We start from the raw sequence: 7,145 nt of genomic DNA, 5'->3' as shown, positions 1-7,145 counted from the left end.
ACTGTCAGAGCATGATACCATCCAGGACTGTTGCTCCAGCATGTCCTTGTTTTTCCACCTCCTCCCTTGCCGGACTGCATTCATCAGTCAGGTCAAAACAGCTTCTTGAAAACAGGATATCTTTCTTCCCAATTTTGAATCATTTTATCTGGCCCCAATTTTTAATTTGAACTATGTACTTTGGAGCCCTAGCTCCTCTGTGGTTTGGAAAGGGGTTTTATTGAGTTCTCCGTGTGTGTGCTGCAGTCTGGGAAGCCAGTGGGATCTGCTGGAGAAAGGAGCACCAGCCTGGGCAAGGCCCAGGAGAACCAAAGGCAGTGGCAACACTGCACATAGCGACTGTCAGCATGCAGAGAAAGCTCCAGCTCCTGCTCTGTCATTTGGGCCAATGATGAGTTCAATTTTTATTTAGTGTCCCTGGAAACGAGTCATCTTGCCCTTTCATGCTCTGCTTCAGCTCAAATAAGACTTCCTAGAGCTAATTCTTACCTTGGGCTGCTGTGGCCTATGATCAAGTGGTTCTTCTGGCCCTGGAACTCAGATACCGATTGTAGATACCAATTCTCAGTGTGTCCTTTACTGCTAGAGGGAATAATCAGAACAAAGGTGTTCAAGTCAACATGGGTGAGTGTGGAAAAAATGCACAATTCTAAAAGTGGAATTTGAATTTGTCGTTGCTCTTTAAATGGGGTAAAAGCTTAACTTTTTGGTTTTCTTCACAGCTGCCTTGCTTCTTGTTGTCTGTGTTGATGTGTATATATATATGTGTGTGTGCACATATAACTACCACCTGAAGGTTCTGTATTTGTTTTGCTTTATTTAATTAAAGATGTATTATCCCAAACCTATTTTTGGACCTGTCCATGTTAGCTGTGCAAAATATCTTCTTGTGAGGACAGGTCTCCTTTTTCCCTCTGTGGGAAGGAGCCTGTGCCCTTCCCAACTGAGGCTGGAATAGGAATGGTTTCCTGCCACTTGATTTCTAATTGCATAAATGGAAGGGGGAAAAGTGGAAATTCTAAGTACCAAAAGGCATGTTAAATTTAGTATAATACACTCATCTGGAAACTATCACATTTTTCCTTCTTTCTTAAGCCTGCTGAAATCATTGCTTCGTCTGTGGCGTGATTTGGATTGGGACCAAAGAGTGCAAACAAGATAGGGCTGAAAAAGGCAGGTGTCCCTACCCAAACTTAATGAGACCTTTTAGAAGAGAACTTGTATCCCAAGTGTAATAGGAGTATACAGTGAGTAAGGAAACCATATCACTACCCAGAAGAAGAGGGGGGGAAAAAAAAGAAGCTGTTTGCTGACTAGAACTGGTTTTGAACGTTTAACAACTCCCCAAGTGCTCGACTGACCACAAATCTGCCTCTTTAACAGCTTGATTAGATGTCTGCTGAGGCTTGGAGATGAATAAACAAGTCACGGAAAAGCAGAGACAGTGGGGAAAAAAATCTCAAGCTGCTTTTCTATTGTTTATCCGAGTTGTTCATGTTTGATCAAGATACCGTCATTGCTTTGTGTTCCAATCCTGCCTGGAGCCGTGGCCAAGAGCAGGACCTGGCTGTATGTGGTGCTGTACACACAAATAAAAACCAGCCTCTGCCCTGGAGAATTTACAAACTAAACAGATGGGCTGCAGGGAGGCAGGAGGGTTTGTAATTGCCGTTTTAAAGCTGGGAGAAGCCGTAGGTAAGGTCAGGGATAAGCCGTGCAGGGAATGTGGTGTGCAGCCAGGACTCTGGTTGGAGTCCAGCAGCCCGTCCTTCCCGACTGGTTTTTCACGTGGTGGTGGAGTCTCAGGGGAAGGCTGCCCTTCACCGACTGGGAGACTCCAAAGGTGTTTGTGCCACCCTTTGCTATTTTCAAATTGCGCCAAATTCTTACTGGCAAATCCCTAAGAAGTCAGGAATGACGTTTTACTGTCCAGAGGCTGATAGCTTATGGAATCACTAGTAGGTGCAAACCACTGCGATCCTCAGTATTGACTTTGGTGATAATCTGAATCTGATAAGGAGAGAAAATACTGAAATGTGTTCCCAGTTCTTTGTGCCTCCTGGACAAGGACACTGCTGTGTTAGGCGGAACATAAACATAATGCCAGGAGAAAGTCAATGCCTTAGTAAATCTACCTTAAATATTAATTTAGGGAACAGATCGAGAAAGAGGGAGGATCAAGGAGACAGCAGCATTTCAGTACCATGGAATCATGGAATGGTTTGGGCTGGGAGACACCTTAAAGCCCATCCAGTGCCACCCCCTGCCACGGGCAGGGACACCTTCCACTGTCCCAGGCTGCTCCAAGCCCCATCCAGCCTGGCCTTGGACACTGCCAGGGATCCAGGGGCAGAGACAGCTGCTCTGGGCACCCTGTGCCAGGGGCTCCCCACCCTCACAGGGAAGAATTTCTTCCCAGTATCCAATTTAAACCAACTCTCTTCCAGTTTGAAGCCATTCCCCTTCTCCTGTCACTCCAGGCCGGTGTCCAAAGTCCCTCTCCAGGAGTGGAAACACAGCAGTGATGGTGTAACTCAACTCTTCCAGAGAGTTCACATGGATGATTCTCCAAAGGAGGAGGAATTGCTTTCCCAGCTGTTTTTCTTGGGTTCCCTCTGAGTTTGGGAGCAATGCAAAAGAAATCACAAAGGTGCTGGTTTGCAAATGCAAACAGTGGGTGCACAAGCGGACTAAAGGTGACAGGTTGTTGTGGTAGTGATGTGCCACGAGGTACAGGGGCTGCTGCAGCTCAAAGGGAGAGGTTTGTGGAGCTGGAGAACCCCTGATCTGTGGGTGACCTGCTGGGAAAACCCCATTTCTCAGCAGCTTCTGAGCCAGTCAGGCACTGCTGACCCTTCTTTTGCTCTGAGCCAGCAGGGTTTGGTACTTACCCCACGCCACACACACCCCACAGCAAGAAATAAACTTTCTCCTCATCTCCCACCCCACTCCTGCCTTTGGAAGTAGGACTGGTGCAAATTTTGGCATGCCAGCTCTGTAGGCAGCTGGATGCAATGTGCACTGTGTCTGTAGTGCTCCCAGAGTCCAGCCTATAGCCCACCCACAGAGAAATGCTTAACTGAGATTGAAACTAAATGGGAACACAGTTTATGGAAATTCAGCTGTGGATGGCCGTTCTCTCGTGCCTTCTGGCTGTCAGCACTTTGCTGTACAGCACTGCAGGCTGCTGGAGCTGCATTTTCCTCATGGTGCTGGATACCCACCTCCTGGAGCTTATAAAGATGCTTAGAAAGTTGCTGGTGACTAATAAATCACTCTTCATCTCTCGTCTTTATTGGTGGTGCTTGTAAAGCCTCCAGCTCTGCGTTAGGAGTGGATGCCCCTTCCTGGAAAAGGTCATGCCCTGATCAGTTCAAATTCAGTTCATAAATCATGCAAAGGAGTGTGTTTCTTTTTAGAGGTTTTAGAGGATATTCTTCCTCCCTCTCAGTGCTGCACTTGAAGTTGTTAGCAGTGATAAACAGCTGAACCCAAACCCATTACGGCTCCCCTGAGCCCTGCATTCCCCGTGGGTTGGACTGAAGGATGTGGAGCTGCTGGAGAGAGTCCAGAGGAGGCACCAAGGTGATCAGAGGGATGAAGCAGCTCTGCTGGGAGGAAAGGCTGAGAGAATTGGGATTGTTCAGCCTGGAGAAGAGAAGGCTCTACGGTGACCTAAGTGTGGCCTTTGAGTACCTGAAGGAGCCACAGGAAAGGTGGAGAGAGACTGTGGACAAGGGCCTGGAGTGCCAGGACAAGAGGGCAGGGTTAGATGGGATTTTGGAAAGGAATTCTATCCTGTGAGGGTGGTGAGGCCGTGGCACAGGTTGTATTTGTAATTTTAATGAATTATCTGGAAGTAAATATAAAAGGGTGACAGACAACTGCTGTGGAAAAGAAAGTGGAGCAATGTAGATTTTGGCCCAGTGAAATGTGAAGTTCAGCATCCAGGTGCAATAAACACGGATAATACCTGGAGATGGCACAGCCTCGGGGATTATGGAACCCCAGGAGCTGAAGGGATTGCTGCCAACAGAGAGAGGCACAGTGAGAAGCAAGGGCTAGAGGCCGAGGCTTGACCCGTGCAGATGAGCAGTGAGGCACTGAATTACAGACTGGGATGAGCTGGGGGAGCCATGGGAGCATTTTCCAACTCCTGACGTCTTAAATGGAAGTTACTGAGCTCCACCTGGGAGTGACTGGGTGAAATCAAATGACCTGTAACACACATGGATTCAGATCAGATGGTCCAACTGTGTTTGTTGGCTGTAAATTCTCCGAAACTTGTAAGGCCACAAAGGTTGCCTGCAGAATTCCTGGTCTCTGTCCTGGGGCTTAATCCAGTCTGAACTAAAGGCAGAGTGTTTTTAGCTGGAGGATCCTGCTCGTTAGACACTCCCTGAAGATGTCCCTGGTGTGGACCTCAGAGGGAAGACAACCTATTTCTGTGCTGTTCCTTGCTGCTTTGTTCCTCAGCTCCTCCCTTTTGGACTGTTTTCCTTGGGTTTGTTTGAGGGAATGGCCGATGGTGTGCGCTTCCCCCGCTCCTTTTTCCAGGCACGGGGCCCAATTTTTTTTTGTTTAGTTCTCTCTGAAGATGACATGGTTCCATAGATAATCTGCCGAGAGATGGGGGATTTCATATGTCAATAAATACATCTTTGGATGATGGATGGAAGCCTGGGGCTGGAGCTGCAGGAGGGTTAGTGGGATAGGAGTGGAGGTGCACTGGAATGGCTGCAGGGAAAGCCCACACGGTCCTGCTGTTTGCACCACAGGCAGGCCAGGGACAGTGAGAGCACTGGGTTCTTTTAAGGCCTGAGAAATAATTCCTCTAAATCTTTGGGAGCATCCTAGCAGGCGACATGCTTGTGGGAGGCTCTGGTTTACTATCTGCAGAGTCATGGATTTTATATCCATATTAGGTATAAATAGAGGTAGGCTGGCAGATAGAGGCAAGGTCACTGTGACTCCTCCAAGCACCGGATGAGCCCACGACTATTTCACAGATTTAACTCTTGTCGTGCACCGCAGCAGCCACTGCTGCCAAAATTAAAACCTGATTGATGCGAAGTTGGTCTAGCACAGATGTCTCAGCCTGTTCAGGAAAGCTGTGATAAGCTGAGAACTCATGGCCACTTTCATTTTATTCCTCATCAGCTGCAGTAACAGTCTCAAAAATCGCACTCCTGCTCCAGGGCAGGAGGAGAGGGAGGCAATAAGCAGATTTCTCAGGGTCCCACATTTCTGATGTTATGAACCAGACCCTTTAAACTATGAAAATCACATTAGCACTTTAAGAATAGTATTTGCATTTGTATTTTTGAAGGTGGGAGGACAGTGAGCTGAGGGCTTTAATCTACTAACAAATGCATATATATTCTTCTTTCTTTTTTCTCAGTCATCCTAAATCTAAACAACGCTGACACTTGCTGTAGCAGGACTTCGAAAAACTGGCGCTTTAAGGCGTCTGATTTTGGGTGCTTTTCTTCAAGGCCAGAGACTTTCTGCATGAGGCTCTTCCCATGCAAGAGCAGTGCAGTATTGCTCTGTGAGTCACCCCATTTCAGGCGGGTGCTGGTTTCCTTTCAGTAATGTGCAAAATGTTCCCTGCACACATGTGGATGTTCTAAGTTTGTCCTGCTGGTTGACAGTTTTGGAGGAGCTTCGGTGCCAGAACTGTTTCTGAACACACACAAGCACCTATTGTGACGAGGCCTGAGCTTGGCTGGGGCCTTCAGGCAGTGCTGCAAGAAAAAATAATTAATATAATAAGAGGTTCTGAGTGATTGCAGCGGGGGGAAGTTGTGCAGCAGAGAATAAGATTGTTATCAGAGGGGATTTAACGGGTTGTAATGGAGTTGGAGGAAACTGGTTATTTTTGAAGTAGAAAGAAAGAAAAAAAAAAGCTGTTTGAACTCGTAGGGACGAGGGCACCTGCAAATGAAGCCCGACAGCTTCTTCCAGCCCTCCCTGCTCAGAACTGCCCCTGCAGACATGAACTGAATGGGACAAGGATTTTGCATGACCTGAGTTGCTGGGGAAGTGAGGGAGGGAGGGATGGAGGGGCCTGGAGTGCCTGGGAGCGGGGAGTGATTGGGCAAGGTGGAAAATGGAGTGATTAAACACACTTGGACTTGCTCAGGGATGGGAGGGGAACGTTTTCACTGCTGCCCCGGGGCCCCGAAATGCAAAATTGGCACGGCCGCTACAGAGAAACCACTAATCCCAGTGACCAAGGGAAAGGAACGGGACTTTCTCCTGCAGCCCCCCGAGGAAGGCAAGGCTGATGGGATTAGAGGAAACAGCTGGCTGGAGTCGTACCCTGCAGGAGCTCGCATTCCCGGGGCCGGCGAGGAGAGGAGCACCCCGCTGCCGAGCCGCATTCCAGGTCATTTGCTGAGCCCAGATGTTTTCTAATGGGCTCTATGATAGATCCTTTTCCTTCACTCCTGAGCAGTCCCTGCCAGCCAGGTCCGCCCCCAGATCTTGCCTTTGCAGTCCAAGCCCGCCATATTCCCACCAGGACTCGTGCCTTTGCTCTCTGCCTGCACGGAGGGATTCAGCACAGAGCTCAAATCTGGTGTCCTAAACCCGATGGACCAAATTCCTCCTGTGGCTGAATCTTCCCTCCAGCCTCTCCTTGCCTCCCTGCATGTTGTGAAGCTCAGTGAGTGCTCCAGGGGGATTGAGCCTGAAGGAGCAGTGAGGGGCTGTCGTACCCACGTGCTTTGGGGAAGCTTAGGAAGCAAGAGTGGCGCTTGTAAGGTCAGATTCCCCCTTGCCCGGGCTGCTGGAGCTGCACAGGTGTGAGAGTTTGCGCTAGCAGCAGTGAGAGGAGGTGGTCCTGCCACCACTGTTCCCTCCACCGACCTGAGGTGGAGATGGGAAATCATCCCTCAGCTTTTTCAGTTGTTAAGTCTTTGTCTCTCTCTCTCCTGGCACAAGTGCTGTTCCATTCACCCAGGGTGAATTCACCCTTACACACAGCAGTTTGGGGTCGTGGTATCTTGGAGATGTCTTTGGGCTTGTTTAGGAACCAAAAAATTGGGGTTTAACCCCAGCAGGTGATGGTCTGGTGAGAGAATCATAGAACAGAACCACAGAATGGTTTGGGTTGGCACAGACCTTAGAAATCATCTTTT

Source organism: Chamaea fasciata, unplaced genomic scaffold (genome assembly GCF_029207755.1).
Source record: "Chamaea fasciata isolate MVZ Bird 193981 ecotype frontalis unplaced genomic scaffold, bChaFas1.0.hap1 SCAF_23, whole genome shotgun sequence".
Classification (NCBI taxonomy): domain Eukaryota; kingdom Metazoa; phylum Chordata; class Aves; order Passeriformes; family Sylviidae; genus Chamaea; species Chamaea fasciata.
This window is presented reverse-complemented; position numbering follows the sequence as displayed.